General features: G+C 49.3%; 1 long non-coding RNA gene across 1 annotated transcript in view; it reads left to right on the plus strand.

Annotated features, from left to right (window-relative positions):
- Window positions 1-9,981: 9,981 nt before the first annotated feature.
- LOC144164967 (uncharacterized) overlaps window positions 9,982-14,494 on the plus strand; it is a 55,049-nt gene continuing 50,536 nt past the window's right edge. Inside the window, exon 1 of the long non-coding RNA XR_013321279.1 lies at window positions 9,982-10,075. This is a non-coding gene — a long non-coding RNA (uncharacterized LOC144164967). The remainder of the gene's footprint in view (window positions 10,076-14,494) is intronic.

Genomic DNA, 14,494 nt, shown 5'->3' on the forward strand with positions numbered 1-14,494 from the left:
CGTTTGCTGGTGAAAGTTCGAACTGTTACGTTTTGAGCTTGACATGGGGCAGGCCATTACCCCGCAGGTGACATTCAAAGTTAACCAATTCGATGGGTACCAACGAAGATTTCATGCCGGGGCCATTGACTCGCAAGTTCCTCCTCTCTTTTCGTGCAATATGGCCCGAGCTAGGTAGATACTAGAGCCACACCGTAACTATGCCATCATGAGAAACTTTCTGCACGTAGGGCAGATTACCGGCAGCTCCCTTGACGAGACCGTCCAGCACGTCGATGCTCTTGACAAGTATGCATGGGTGGCCTAAGCACAGCGCCAATTTGGGCAGCACGTTTCCTGTACCTGCTTCCCAAACCCTTCACTTTGGCTTCGGCGATGTCAAACTCTTGCATCAAGCACCTGCCGGTGATCTGGTCAATAGCGGCAAACTCATAGAATTTCCCGGAGCACCTGAAAGCCACCACGGCATTCTTCAGGCCAATTCCCATTTTTATGGATATAGATGAAAACACATTGTCCGCCTGTCGAACCGGTGAGGGCCTAGTAGCGCAGCTTGTGCCATGAAGTGATAGGTTGGATGCTGCCGCTCATAACCGAAGACCTCTGGAAAACTTCGGTCGCTCTCACCGGTGGCAGATGTCGGAGATCACCACAAAATAAAATTTCGAAGCCACCAAATTGTTTCTGCGTCTTGGCAATGTGCTGGAGCCGATGATCGACGTGCGCGAGCGGTTCAGGCAACATCATGCTCACTTCCTCGATGGTGACGCACCGTACGTCGGCGAACGCAGATCGGAATTTGTTCAAGTCAGAGTAGCTTAATCCTTGGTCTTGATGTTTCATCGTCATGGTTTACTTGAATGCAGCTTGCGCAGTGACTCCGTCGAGCACACACGCCGCCTTGCCAGTGGTGGAGAACGCAATGTACGTGTTGGCAATCGCTCTTCCCACCTTTGTTGACCGGTTGTAGAGGCCCATGGTCAGGCGAAGCACAAACGTTTTTCCGTATCCCGCTTCTCCTTCAGAAAGAGTTACAACGGTTCGAAATCGGGTGTCGTCAGTCCATTCACCACCACCTGTAGAAGCGCTAACTGGCCTTCGTGGGTAATCCGCATGTTCTCGAGGAATACGCCAGTGGCGAGTATGTCGGTACGTCTCTGAACGGCCGGGCACCTTACCATAAATGTCTTCGAAAACTGTTTTAAATAAGTGACTATGTCGGCGTTTTAAACAATATCACCCAACTTCGCAGCCACCGTTTGGGCTGTTTTCATAGTTTCGTGCCTCCCCGAGTCGGTGACTGTGTAGGCTATCGCAGCGGGCAACCCGTTGTCCTCCTGGATGATACGTTGACATTGTCTGATGAGTTCGTCCATGTCGATGCTGCGCGTATATTTGTTTAAAGGTTTGGACGTCATCCGCCGAGTAACTCCTGTAGCGTATGATGGCAGGGTTGCATCGCCGTTAGTAATCCTTACTAAGTCTGTAAAGAGACCTGAGATTGGCATCCGTGAGATGTCGAAGGTCCGCTGGCTGGTCTTCATACATCGCGGTAGGCAATTTCTTCCAGACGTCGGTGCTCCAAACAGCCAGGCCTTGGGAGTCCACTTCTGCCTTAGTCTTGCGCACTCGCACTGTTTCTTCGGGCGACATCATGTTCGCGGAATATACGTCTCGACTCTTCTCCGACATGCCCAGTTGCAGAACGTAGCAGACCGCTTCCTGAGAAGGCATCTCTAGAACTTTGAGAATGACTACATTCAATTTCTTAAAGAGATTGCTGAAATTGCAGTTAGGAAACTGCTTGTTTGGGTCCTTCTCTCGCTTTTTGCGTTGCTCCTTGGCGATCTTGCACGCCTTGTTTTAGAGTTGCAACGGTCCTCGGTTTGCGTTATTGACCTATTCAACGATGTATACCGTGCAGGCGCAAACCTTTATATCCATATTAGAATAGAACACCGACGCCGCCCACGAATGGAAGTATTTAACTTTGGTTTGATCGAGCGCACATCAAAGCATGATAGACGCCCTTGAAATCCCCGACCAAAAGATCTTGAGGTAATGCTCGTCGTCGGGGACGTTGAGATTATTGAACGTGTGTTTGAAGCTTGGTAGACGGTGTTCTCGAGAGAGTCGTGAATCATGTCCTATATGTTCCTTAACTCCTTGTACTTGATCACCTGCTCAGGCGTCTTTGGTGGTGGCAAAGGTGTAAGGACGAAATTCTGAACGGCCCGTTGAAGCCGCATCGGGTTGTACCGTTCTTTCAAAAAGGCGTGCCTGTGCTCATGGACCTGGCATCTGGGTCGCTGTACAAGTGACAGCAGAGCGACGCGAGGTGCTGTGCCATTTTCACCGTCTCAGGCATGTTTGGACACAGCCTTTCCTCGGGCGCGTTGTGGAGCCAGAGGAGCCAGCGGGCATGCGCACTTCCCCTGTGCTTGAACTCTATTCGCTTAAACAAGTTTTCCAGGGGTACAGTCGGAAGTCGGTTCTTGAGCACGTTAATTATGACATGTACTTTAATGTCGAAGTAGAGGGAGCAGACGATCGGGTAATTGGCTACTAGCTCGCATCTCTCATCCAGCGTGAGCAGTTGAGATCCCTTGGCGACGTGATCCTTGTCTATATTGAGCTTTGCGGCAGATTTATCAGGCCCTCTCAGTAAATTTCTGACCCCGACAGCGTGAGCTGCCAAATCATTGCAAAGACCTGCTTGTAGGGATCAACGCACCGACGCAACGCAGGCGATGAGGCGCGCCGTGGTGGAGGGCTCAGGATTTTTTTTACCACATGAGGACCTATAACGTGCGCCGAAATGTCGTACACACGGGCGATTTTGCATTTCGCCTTTATCAGAAAAGTAACCGCCGCGGTGGGGGATCGAACCCGTGACCTTCTGCTCAGCAGCGCAACGCCTTAGACACTGAGCAACCACGGAGGGTATCGCAAAGACGTCTTGCTTGGACGTCGTTTTGGATACTCCCACCATGTATGCGAAATCATGCTTTACTGCATCTTCCATGAGCGTTTCATTTCGTTTCATTTCATTTCACTTTATTTTAAATTCCAGCATGATAGTTAAAAAAAACTGCTTGGACCCATAGCCGAAGGTTAGTGTAGGGTCCAATATTGCGATACAAGGCACTAACAGAAAACGGAATACAAGGTGCCTATTAACTCGAGAAGACCCGACGCCGCGCTACCATTCGCAACCTCTTGAACTTTTATTTCTTCCGATAAAGCACGAACGCGCGTACAAACCCCCGCGCTTCTTTCTTCTCTTCTTCCAAGTGACCGCGAACGCGCACTCCACAGCGATCGAGAATCACCATGCTCCCGCGGCCGCGGCTGACTCCAAAAGGCAGAGTCGCGGAATGGCGCGTCGGAGTCGCTGTCCGTTAGGTAGGAGAATCTCGTGGGAGCGCTGGACGCCATCTCTTCCCGGAAATGACTCGACCACACGGCCGATCTTCCAGCTCAGTGGGGCCACGTTGTCATCCTGAACCACAACCAGGTCCCCTACGTGAGGTTTTGGCGGGAACGTTGACGTGCCTTGATGCGCTGATCGAAGCAGCAGCAGATGTTCTTTCTGCCACCTGCTCCATAGTCGACGTACCGCTTCCTCTCTGTGCTTACTCTTATCACGTCGGCATACATAGGGTGCAGCGGACGTTGGCATGGTGCAATCTGTCTCCCGTTTGACGACTGTGTGTTCACGGAGGGAATAAGCTGTGTCCTCGGGGACCGTGGGTTGCAGCACTCGCTCTGCATGATCTTCCTGTCAGTACACGTCGATTACGCGGTCGTACTCTCCCGGAAGATTCTGGTGATGTTCACAGTTTTGTAGCTGCCGTCCAATTCTTCCCTTCGCTACAACCTGGTAATTGCTGGGCGTAAAGCCTGGTGCTTCGATAATACGCGGCAATACGTGCTGGCCATGCCATCTTCTTTGTGGAGTCCACTCCGAAACTTCCAAAACGCAGCGTCGTCTTCGACTTCAGTCCTCTCAGACGTGTCAGTTATCCCTCTGGCTTTCAACCCCAACATTTCTGAGGGATCGCTCGGTCCTGGTCCAGGGCAACTTTCGCCTTGTCTTTTAATGCAGGCGAAAAACAAGGCCATAGTGCGGCTGCTCCTGACCAGGTTGTAATCGGTACCTAAGTATTGACCTTGCAGAACCCAGCCGAACACTGTATCAACGGCGCAAAGGCTGTCACTGAAGCGCTCGACGCGCCCGCTAACGAGTTTCCAATTGTCCGAACCCACTAACACGCTTATAGTCGGCGTTTGTGTGTGCCCTTCTTCGGGATCATCGGCAACGAGTAAATTGCGGTCGTGAAGCATATTTCCGAATTCAGTTTTCAAGGGTGGACCGTCTACCGTGCAGACATCTGGCACTTCAAGAGCATCGAGCGTGACGGCACACGAATGGAAGCGGGTGCGTAAGGTGAACGCCACCTTTCGGCACTGCTACGATGTCGGGCGGTGCGAGCTGCCCAACGTAAATTAGGCCAAGCTCTCCATTTCAGAACCAGGTAGGGCCAGCTGACGACATAGATCACTACACACGAAAGTTCGTTGGCTCCCAGTGTCGAGGAGTAGCCGGACCAAGACCGGCCGACCGCATTCTCCGTATGCCCACACTGTGGGAGTTTGGAGCAGCACCGACGAGGAGCAAATGCTGCTGGCAGGAGTTGTTGTCACGTTACGATCTCGTTCTGCAAGTTGTTCACGATCGGTGTCTCTATCACGGTGAGAAGCAGTCTGGCAGGTGGTCCCCAATCGTTCCCAAAGGTCGCAAAGGACGGTTACGTGCCGTCTCGAACAAGTCTCACACATGAGTTTCGCGCTAGTACGGCAGTTGTGCGCCACGTGCCCTGGCCTCCCGCATCTAAAACAGCAGCGGTTTTTTGAAAGGCGCCGTCGCTTTTCCGCCACTGTTAATACGGCCCGGCAGTCCCTTGCCTTGTGGCCCTGACTACCGCACAGGTTGCACGCCAGCTTTCCTCCCGGCGACAAATTTGTTGAAGTCGATGCAGAGCCTGCTGACAAGGCCCTGGCGGACGTCAAGTGAGGAGAGAAAGTTCTCGGCTGGTGCGGGATTGCAGGCACATTCGAGTCAGAGTTCAGTCGAAAAGCTCTACTTTCCTCCCTGCTCTCCACCTGAATCTTCAAGAACGCCATGATGGGCTTGACTTGCTCTACTGGAGACGTTGGCTCAACGTTGCCGTTGGCGGTCTCCTTCATGAGCTTATGGTAGAGAATCGCCAGGTCTTCAGGTAACGAGCGCATGAGGACTCTGTTGAGGATCACCGCGTACACGGAAGTTAGAACGCCAAGGCTCTCGAGACAACCAGTCCGGAATTGTACCTGCTCGTACAGGTCTCGGACGCAAGCCACTCTCGTCGACGATTTAATCGGTGCGATGGCGATTAGGCTATCTACATGGTCGTACACGAGAAGTTCTGTGCGTCGATACCGGTCGGTGAGGATCTTCACCGCCTGCCGATACGTCCCGTCCATCAACGTTTAAATTGGACATTTCATGCCTTGTTATGTTCAATGGTATTGGGCAGCTGCAGGTGTAGGCTACGTCTATTGGGATGTAAACGATAAGGCCTTTTATGGCGCGTTGCCTCTTAGTGTGATACAGAAGCCGACGTACCTTCATGCAAGTCACTCGAGGAGAAATGAGACGTTCGCTGATGTAATGCAGTCTCGGTAGGTGCACCGGCTTCGCCGGGTACGCGTACCCATTAGACTTGGACAGATTGGGTATCACGTCCCTCCTTAGCACTTGAAGACAGAAACGCCAGACGATAAATTTGATGATGTCCTCACTGGCGAACACCTTCTGCAGCAGTTCGATACTTCGTTTAGGGGCGATCTTCCCATCACTCTAAAACCATACCTGGTCACATACGTTAAATACACTTCCCAGTGGGTCATCTACGACCCACCGCGGTGGTTCAGTGACTAAGGCGTTGCGCTGCTGAGCATGAGGACGCTGGTTCGATTTCCGGCCGCAGCAGCCGCTTTTCTGATAGAGGCAAAAAGCAAAAACGCCTGTGTGTACAAGATTTCCGAGCGCGTTAAAGATCCCCTGGTCGTCAAAATTAATCCGGAGCCTTCTACTACGGTGTGCCTTCTGGCCTTCGTTACGTCGGCGCGTTAATCCCTAGCATCAACGACGCTTCTATACGGACATTTTGATAAACGGTTTCGTTGCCGATTCGTATTTGGATGCTAGATGTAACTGCGAAGCGCTCCGGTCTACTTCTGTCGAAGCTTTCTTGGCTTTCTCCTGCCTCGGAGAGTTGGGAGCAGGTCTTGGTGGCCGTTTTGCTGCAGCTGCTTCTCTCCACAGTCGTTTTGTGGCGGCATCGTCGGCTTTCGTTGAGTTGGAGGATTTGGGAGGCTGTTTTGGCGGTCCTTGGAATGCGGCTGCTTCTCGTCGCTCATGCTCTTTGGCTGCTTTCTAGGCTCACTTCATGCTGAAGGACTTCGGAGCCGGTTTGGGTAACCGCCGGACCATGTCCGCTGCTCGCTTCGGTCGTTTCGCCGCTGTTACCTAGGCTTTGTTTGTGTGGGGTGATTAGGGTGGATGCTGTTGCTTGAACCGTTTCTTTAAGAATTACGATTCTTCGTTGCCCAGAAAGCGTTTACGAAGAATTCTGCTTCCAATCACCATTTATGACCTCCGAGCGGTGAAATTTAACCGAACAAAATTAGGAAGAACGGCTTTGTGGGAGAGAAGGAGCTTCACAGCGAAAAAAACGGCACTTCACAAAACCACGTATTCCTTCTGTGTTCTGCCCAGCAGTATGACTGTCGGCAAGCATAGGGGCCCGCGTTCTCATATCACATTCGGTTTTGAGCCACTACTTCCTATTACAGCTTCAGACGTGAGCTCTCTTTTGGGTGCGCAGACATACTTGCCGGTTGATGGGGACATTCTCTTCAGGAGGTCCCCCTGACAGTTTTTACTTCGGGACCTCCTTCTGTACTAACATCAATAACGCATTTTGTAAACCAAACATTTATTGAATAAACCTTGAAACCTTGATGAGCACGGCTGATAGGAGGCCGTTAGCCTTTAAGGAAAGTCGCCGAATGAGGCCAGTAATGGTATCGCATCCGCAGTGGATCATCCGCGCATGCACCAACGGTGGAAGAACGATCTCACTGCACAGACGGGACACTTTATGAACCACGCATCCTTTCTGTCATCGCCGCCGTAGCAGCATCGTTTCCCCCCTTCCCACCCTCCACTTAACGTTTCCATCCAGCTGGTTCAGTCGTAGTTACCGGGTGGCAGTGGTCACGTATTTCCGTTGAAACTTCATGAGCACGGCCTCTAATAGTCGGCTAGCAGGCAGTGGAAAATCGAGAAATCAGCCTTACAACGGTATCGCGTTAAAATGCTTCGTGACAGAGCTGAGCTTAACAACAGGCGTAGGTGCATCCGCAGTGGATAGCTTTGCATCCTTAGGGAGCGGCACAAACGCCAATTGAATGTAATAATGCAACCATCCGCTGCCTGCAGTGTTCATGATACTTGCAACGGTAGTTTAAAAATTCAAACTTTGGGCGGCATGTGGGGCTCCCGACATTATAGAGGGTATGCGCTGCCCAGATAACAGAATCACTACAGACACATCAGTTATAAAGTAAGGGTTTCTATCATTTCTGCTGCGGTCTTTTCAGGAGATGGTATTGGGGAAGATCAAAGACACTTGGTAGCACAACTATGGTCTGCTTCAAATTCTCTACCTCAGGTTCCAGAACAGATACACCCGCAAATGATGAAGAAAATAAATTTGTATCAACGCCAAGTCCGGTCGTTTACCAAGAGAATTCTACAAGCGCTGCTGGGCAAAATTAGGGTCTTCTTTACTGCAACTTATTATTCAATTAAAATAATATTTCAATTATCACCTAATTATTTAATAATTGTATGAAATATTTCAAGTGTCGCTTCAAAACTCGCTGAAAAGAGGCAGTCTGTTTTTATTTTTGAAATAACGTGAACACTATTCTCTCCAGAGTTCTTGCCGAACAATAATCATTTTGAATTCGGACTAAAAGATCTTACCTTCGGTCGTGCTGTCGAGAATTAAATCTAGTTTGGCTGGACCTCCGCTTACTTCAACAGGTTCGTTCAGTGCGGAGAAGAATATTTTTTTAACAGTTAGCCTAACTCGGCACACACTAGCTTATACCCTATACTCATTAAACTGGTATTGCCGGACGGTGTCTCTCTGAACCAAAAAAATTCCCTCGCACTTCCCCGAGGGGGAGAGTGTGTAAGTGCGAATGCACGGTTGTTGATTGCGCGATTACGGTGGATATCGTGATCTTAATGAGTAGTCGAGAGATCACACACACGCACACAACTACAAAGAAAGATATTTCACTCGTTATTGCTGGTACCGTTGCCAGGTCCGCCATCATCGTTATCGAGATGCAGGACCAGCGACCGCTCTCGACGACGGCGCGCGCTCGACTAATACCCTCCTTTAAGCGGGTGCATTAGCCCTTCTCACGCCCGATTCCTGGCCAATCCCCCACGTGGGTATGTGCCATGCACAGACGCCTATTTGTGTTGTCGTTCTACTTGATTGCTAGAGCGGATCTCAGCTTAGAAATTTCGTGTCAGTACTCCTTTAAGCGGGTGCATTAGCCCTTCTCACGCCCGATTCCTGGCCAATCCCCCACGTGGGTATGTGTCATGCACAGACGCCTATTTGTGTTGTCGTTCTACTTGATTGCTAGAGCGGATCTCAGCTGAGAAATTTCGTGTCAGTACTCCTTTAAGCGGGTGCATTAGCCCTTCTCACGCCCGATTCCTGGCCAATCCCACACGTGGGTATGTGCCATGTCAGCGGCCAGGCAGCGCGCGCCCATCTCCCCCCGTTGCCAAGGAAGACGAGGAGCGCGTGCACCCGCAGCTGTTGCTATGCCGACGGCGGCGGAATGTGGACGGCGGCGGACGCTCCAGGCTCGCTTAATTAAGGAGTGCGTTCGCACTTAAAACAGACATTTGATAAGGTCAACCAGTCATGCCTGCTTTCCATGTTTCAGGCACATGGGTTTCCTTATCAATTTGTTAGGCTTCCTCGATAATTTTACGATACATTACTCGGGGACCTGGTCAATAATGGTGTGCACAGACTGAAATTGCAATTAATAGAGGCGTCCGACAGGAATGTCCGGAAGGCTGTGAGGGTTGGAATGATGAATGCTGATATGGCCCTAAACGCAAAAACTTCGTCACGCTATCATCTTTCGGCGATATTTCAAGCTAAAGAGGCAGACACGCTACATTTTTTCTACCCAGTCAAACACTCCTTGTAACCACGTGTTACAAGGAGTGTTACAACAACACGGTTGTGTTGTTGTATGCTTCAGATCACGAATAAAACCGCGGGAGGAATCGCTGGTTACCTCTCCGGTATTACGAATGTATAAATAAATGAACAAAATAATTGGGTGAGAAAAACGAGGCATTTCAAACCTCCCTGCCAATATTGCTGGAACTACGATCATGTAGGTGCTGAATGAATACAATCTATCTAAAGATGGTTTCAAAACCAGCAACAGCATTTTCTTTTGTCGGAACAATAAATTCACGCATGTTCTAAGCATCGCGAGAAGATCCTAACAGAGTTATATTCTACAAAAAGGGCGACGAAAAGACAAACATGCCGCTATGCTATGTAAACAGGTAATGTTTTATTATTTGACCATCCATTACCCTCCGTTTTGGCCATGAAGCTCGAAATAAAGGCTTGTGAGCATTGTTTCCTGTACAGCCAATAAATGTTGCAAACTATTCCAAACGGTTCGAAAATTTGTATTTGTGCACTAGAGATAAACACTTTTTATTTACCGTTTTTATTTACTTTTTCTTTATTGTTTTAGCATTCACATACGGACAATGCAAATCATAACCAACAGCGTCATTTCCTTTTTCAGTTGAAAAAATCTTGGCGAAACCGTGGTGCGAAAGCGTGGTACCAATACGCTGTCAAGACAGGTGTATGCAAAACTGGAAACTGCACTCCTTACTGTAAGTTGCTGGTGTGTGGTCGAAAGTATCTGGAATTATACCAGTGCGCCCTATTTATTTATTTCTTTAATATACCTTACAGGCAAATTGAAAAGCTCTCAGTAAGGGGGTTACGTTTTCGTTAAAGCATAAAAATACTGGGGGAAACGGAAAAAAAGAACCAAGTACACAATATAAGGCTTCCGTAATCATCTCACAAAAGTTAGAAAAACACATCGTACACTAGAAGGAGTTGCTGGTGTGCGAGTTGGTGTGAACTGTGAGACATGGTCTTAGCACTAAAAACTTGCAGGGGGCATCTAGGTTTAGGTCTTAAAATGTAAGACACAATGGCGTTACCTCGTCATCAAGGGAAAGATTCGAAAAGACCTGCGGCATTAGCCATTCATGCTCTCCAAGTGCTGACAGTGAACTAAGCAGCCATACTTGAAAGTCTGTTTTATTTTGGTGCATCGACATTACTGTGGCCGGCGTCGACTGCTCTTTATGCGGGTGAATTAGATTCAGTACGTTATGGTGTTTTCAGTAGTCTGCAATGTTTTGTCGCTACCACAATCTGTAAGAACCTTAAGCGTACACTCTCACGGCGGGCTGCTGACATTATGCCACTGAGATTGTGTTTGCGTCACCTTATGATCTGAGCAGTGCTTGGACGCCAATTGCACCTCACGCACAATGGGCTGGAACTTGGTGAGCACCATTTCTATGCATGTGCCTCTCGGCGTGCTTGCATCTAAAGATGATTTGAGCAAGAGCGAGTGTTTGGCCCGCAGATCAGTGTAGAAGACAGAACTCTTGACCGCTTTCTCGTTGACATTCTCAACCACAATCACGTTGCGCCACCATTCTATAAAGCGAATACTGTTCTTGCGAAAAAAGGTTGACGCCTTCTTTGAGACTTGTTTGGCGCCATGTAGACGCACACCACAACCTTGTTGAGGTCGCTGAGTTCCACGCCCCACATTTCACCGTCGTCATCAAAGCCTTCGCCGCAGTCGACGGGTTTCACGGCCATGTCGTATTTCACGTAGACTGCTATTCCAGCTGCCATATTATTCCCCCGTTGCGCACGGCAGACGAAGTTGTAGCGGTTTATGTCTCCTCCTTCATTCGGCGACATCCAGATTTCTGTTAGGCAGAGAAGATGAGCAGCGTTTAGGTAAACGTCACGCTATACGTCGCGAGCACGCTTAGCCAGGGATCGCACGTTCAGGCACGCTTAGAGAATCGACGATCTCGAGGTCATTGTAGAGCAGCGCGCAGGGCAGGTTTGAACGCGGTGCTCTTCAAGACGTCTGAACTCGTCTGTGAGTGCGTGATCAGTGTTCTCTTTCCTATGCTAGAACTTGTGATCTTCATCTGTGTTGGTGATGTATAGCCCATGCGTACTCGCAATGCGGCTCCAAGCCATGTAGATGAGTTTTTGCGTGAGGTTCTTGGCATACTGAATCACGGCATTGTCGTACGTTCGGCCTTTCGACTTGTGAATGGTGACTTCATTTACTGGTGACCGTTGGAACGGTGACCTTTTGAGCCTTGCATGGGACAGGCTTTTGCCGCCCAGGTGACAGGCAAAGTTAACTAATTGATTGGTGCACACGAAGATTTGGTGCCGGTGTCATTGAGTCGCTAGTGCCTAGCCTTCGTTCCCGCAAGTTTACCCGAGCTAGGTGGACACTCCAGCCGCACCCTAACTATGCTACCATGAGTCTCTGCAGAAAGCGCAGCTTGCCGACATTTCCGTTCACGCGATCGTCGAGCACGTCGATGCTCTTGGCAATCATGTATGAAAGGCGTAAGAATAGCGTCAATTTGGGCAGGAGGTTTCCCGTATCTGCTTTGCCTAAACTCTTCGCTTTGGCTTCGACGACATCAAACTCGTGCACCGTGCTCGTACCGGTGATCTTATCAATAGGGGCAGACTTTTGAATTTCCCGGAGCACCTGAGGGCCGCCGCCGCATTGTACGCATCTGCCTCTGCGTTAGCACAGGAAATTCTTATCCCTTCCAACATTTCTCAGCGCCTTCTTCCTTCGCCACGAAACGGCTCTCGATTTACTATACGTCCTCGTCTTCAAGCGCCCAGGCACCTCCGATTTTTGTGAGTATAGATGAAAACAGTTTGTCCGCCTGTAGAACCACCTTGATAAGCGCGCAGTGGCACAGCTTGTGCCAAGAGGTGATAGGTTCCTCAATCACCCTCAGTCTCAATCACGTTCCAGTCCCGAGTCGTTACGCAGACATACCAATACCGTCGAAATCGCCTCGTCTACCCTCCTCCTCATCCATCTCTCAACACCAACGACGCACGCCTTTGGCGATGACTACACACCCAGACATACTACAACAGAACTCTACACCACATATCACCAACCATGTATCCCTACGAATGTCCATCCTGTAAAACCCTCGACAACACACACCACCTTGTCTTGGTTTGCCCCTACCACCCGAATCCCATCACTGCCCCCTCCCTGGAGAAGTGGGATTCCGACCTGACCAGCTGCCTGCTAGAGACGCAGGTTGACCTCGTGGCTCGGGCAAGAGCAGCTGCCACGACTCGCGGCTATCCTGACTTGGAAGGCGACCCACAACAGCACTTTCCGCTCCAATAAATGTTCCTCTCCTGCTCCTCCTCCTCTTCTGGAACACTTCTGTCGTCCTCACTATTAACAGCTGTCAAAGAGTGCCACGAAATACCGTGCCGAAGCCACCGAATGGTTGCTGCATCCTGCCAATGTGGCAGAACCGATGTTGGATGTTCGCAGGCGTGTCCAGCGACATCATGCTCACTTCGTCGATTATGCCGCACCTTACGTCGGCGAACGCACGGGGGAAGCTGTTCAAGTCATAGTAGCTTAATCCCCGGTCACGATGTCATGCAGTGCTCAACGATGTTCATGCGGATACGGTGCACATTTTCACACAGAGCGTCCTGGGAAGCCTGGATGTTACCTGTGCATGGGGGAGAAAGCCGAAACTCCCAGGAAGTGATGGAGGCTAGGCATGGGGTAAGAGAGGGTGGGATGCCTTCCCAACACGAATTCCAATCCTCGGCCACCTTTCACTATGGTTTGCGTTCCTGGCCAAGCTGGCATGTACGGCAACGCCTGATCAAACGCGGTAAACTAAGTACCTTTCCCGAATACGCCCATGTCCTTGGCAAGCTTGTACCAACCACCTACGCTTCGCACTCAGCACAGAGATTTTCGCCATTATCACTTATACACCCAGCACCTACAGTCCTGTTTGTACCTACCACGCTGTGCCCTTCGAACTGGTGAGACTGTGTGCTTCATTCAACAAGCTCAAGTCTTTTCACTCCCCTTCCATCACATTCATCACCGCATCTATCGGCGCCCTAGCCATTCATTCCGCTCCACATGTTATTCCTGCCCATCCATTGTTAGTGAACAAATTCCCCTGGATTGTTATGTTGTTACCTTAATATTGCAAGGAACACTGCGCCAAACTTTGTTACTCGGTCAAACACTTCGTTTAAGCTAACGTTGCTGAATCAACCGTATCCTTATAAATGCCTTCCTGGACATTGGTAAATTCATTCAAGACCGTGTGTTGTTAAATATTCACAGGAAATAAAAATATTAGTGAAAGGTTCTGGACCGCAGCGTTTGGGAATTCAAACGAAATTCAGAGACTACGGAGAAGATCAGGCCCAGTTGCATTTTAACAACATGTTACAGTATTACAGAAGAATTTTTTTGTGATTAGAAGGTATGAAAATAGCACAGTAATTGTTCAGCAAAAAACGTTGGACTTCTATCGTAAATAAGAAGCGGGCACTTTGCCGAAACTTGGCGTTTATGAGTACGACACCATGTTGTAATTCGCTGTGTTATGTTTACATGCATCTACTATTAAATTTTTCAACGTGCATTTTACCAGTCGCCCGAAAAAGTATTCCCATTTTTTTTTGAATTACCAAACAATAGATATCACTGATGGACGCTCGTTTTACTGATGGATGTACGTATGTATATAACAAGCTTTTCAATAAATTATCAAAATAGAGTAAGGTATAGGCTTAGGAGTATTGGCACACCATCTTTAGAATAGAGAAAAAAAGACGCAGACGAGACCACAACAGGTCACAGCGTTGTGTCAGGTTTCCAGTTTCGTCCACCTTTTTTGCAATGTGAAAAAGATGTCCGAATACAATTATCTGGAGCACTTTCAACGCATTACGAAATGCAAGTCGAGTGTGTCTATTTTTTTTAGCGGCTGCCAGGTTGGCTAACGCTTCGCAAAAAAAGCCTCAAGAGGGCATCCGATCACTTGGGCCGGCATACGGCAGGGCCCACCGACACTTGGTTCATTGGCTGAGCGAATATTCTCTGAAAATAAAGAAAAATATTTTAGAGGGCAGAATTCCGACTAAATCATTCAGTCTCGGCGATC

This window comes from Haemaphysalis longicornis, unplaced genomic scaffold (genome assembly GCF_048455015.1).
Source record: "Haemaphysalis longicornis isolate Haplotype H1 unplaced genomic scaffold, Haemaphysalis longicornis Haplotype H1 scaffold_14, whole genome shotgun sequence".
NCBI classification, from domain to species: domain Eukaryota; kingdom Metazoa; phylum Arthropoda; class Arachnida; order Ixodida; family Ixodidae; genus Haemaphysalis; species Haemaphysalis longicornis.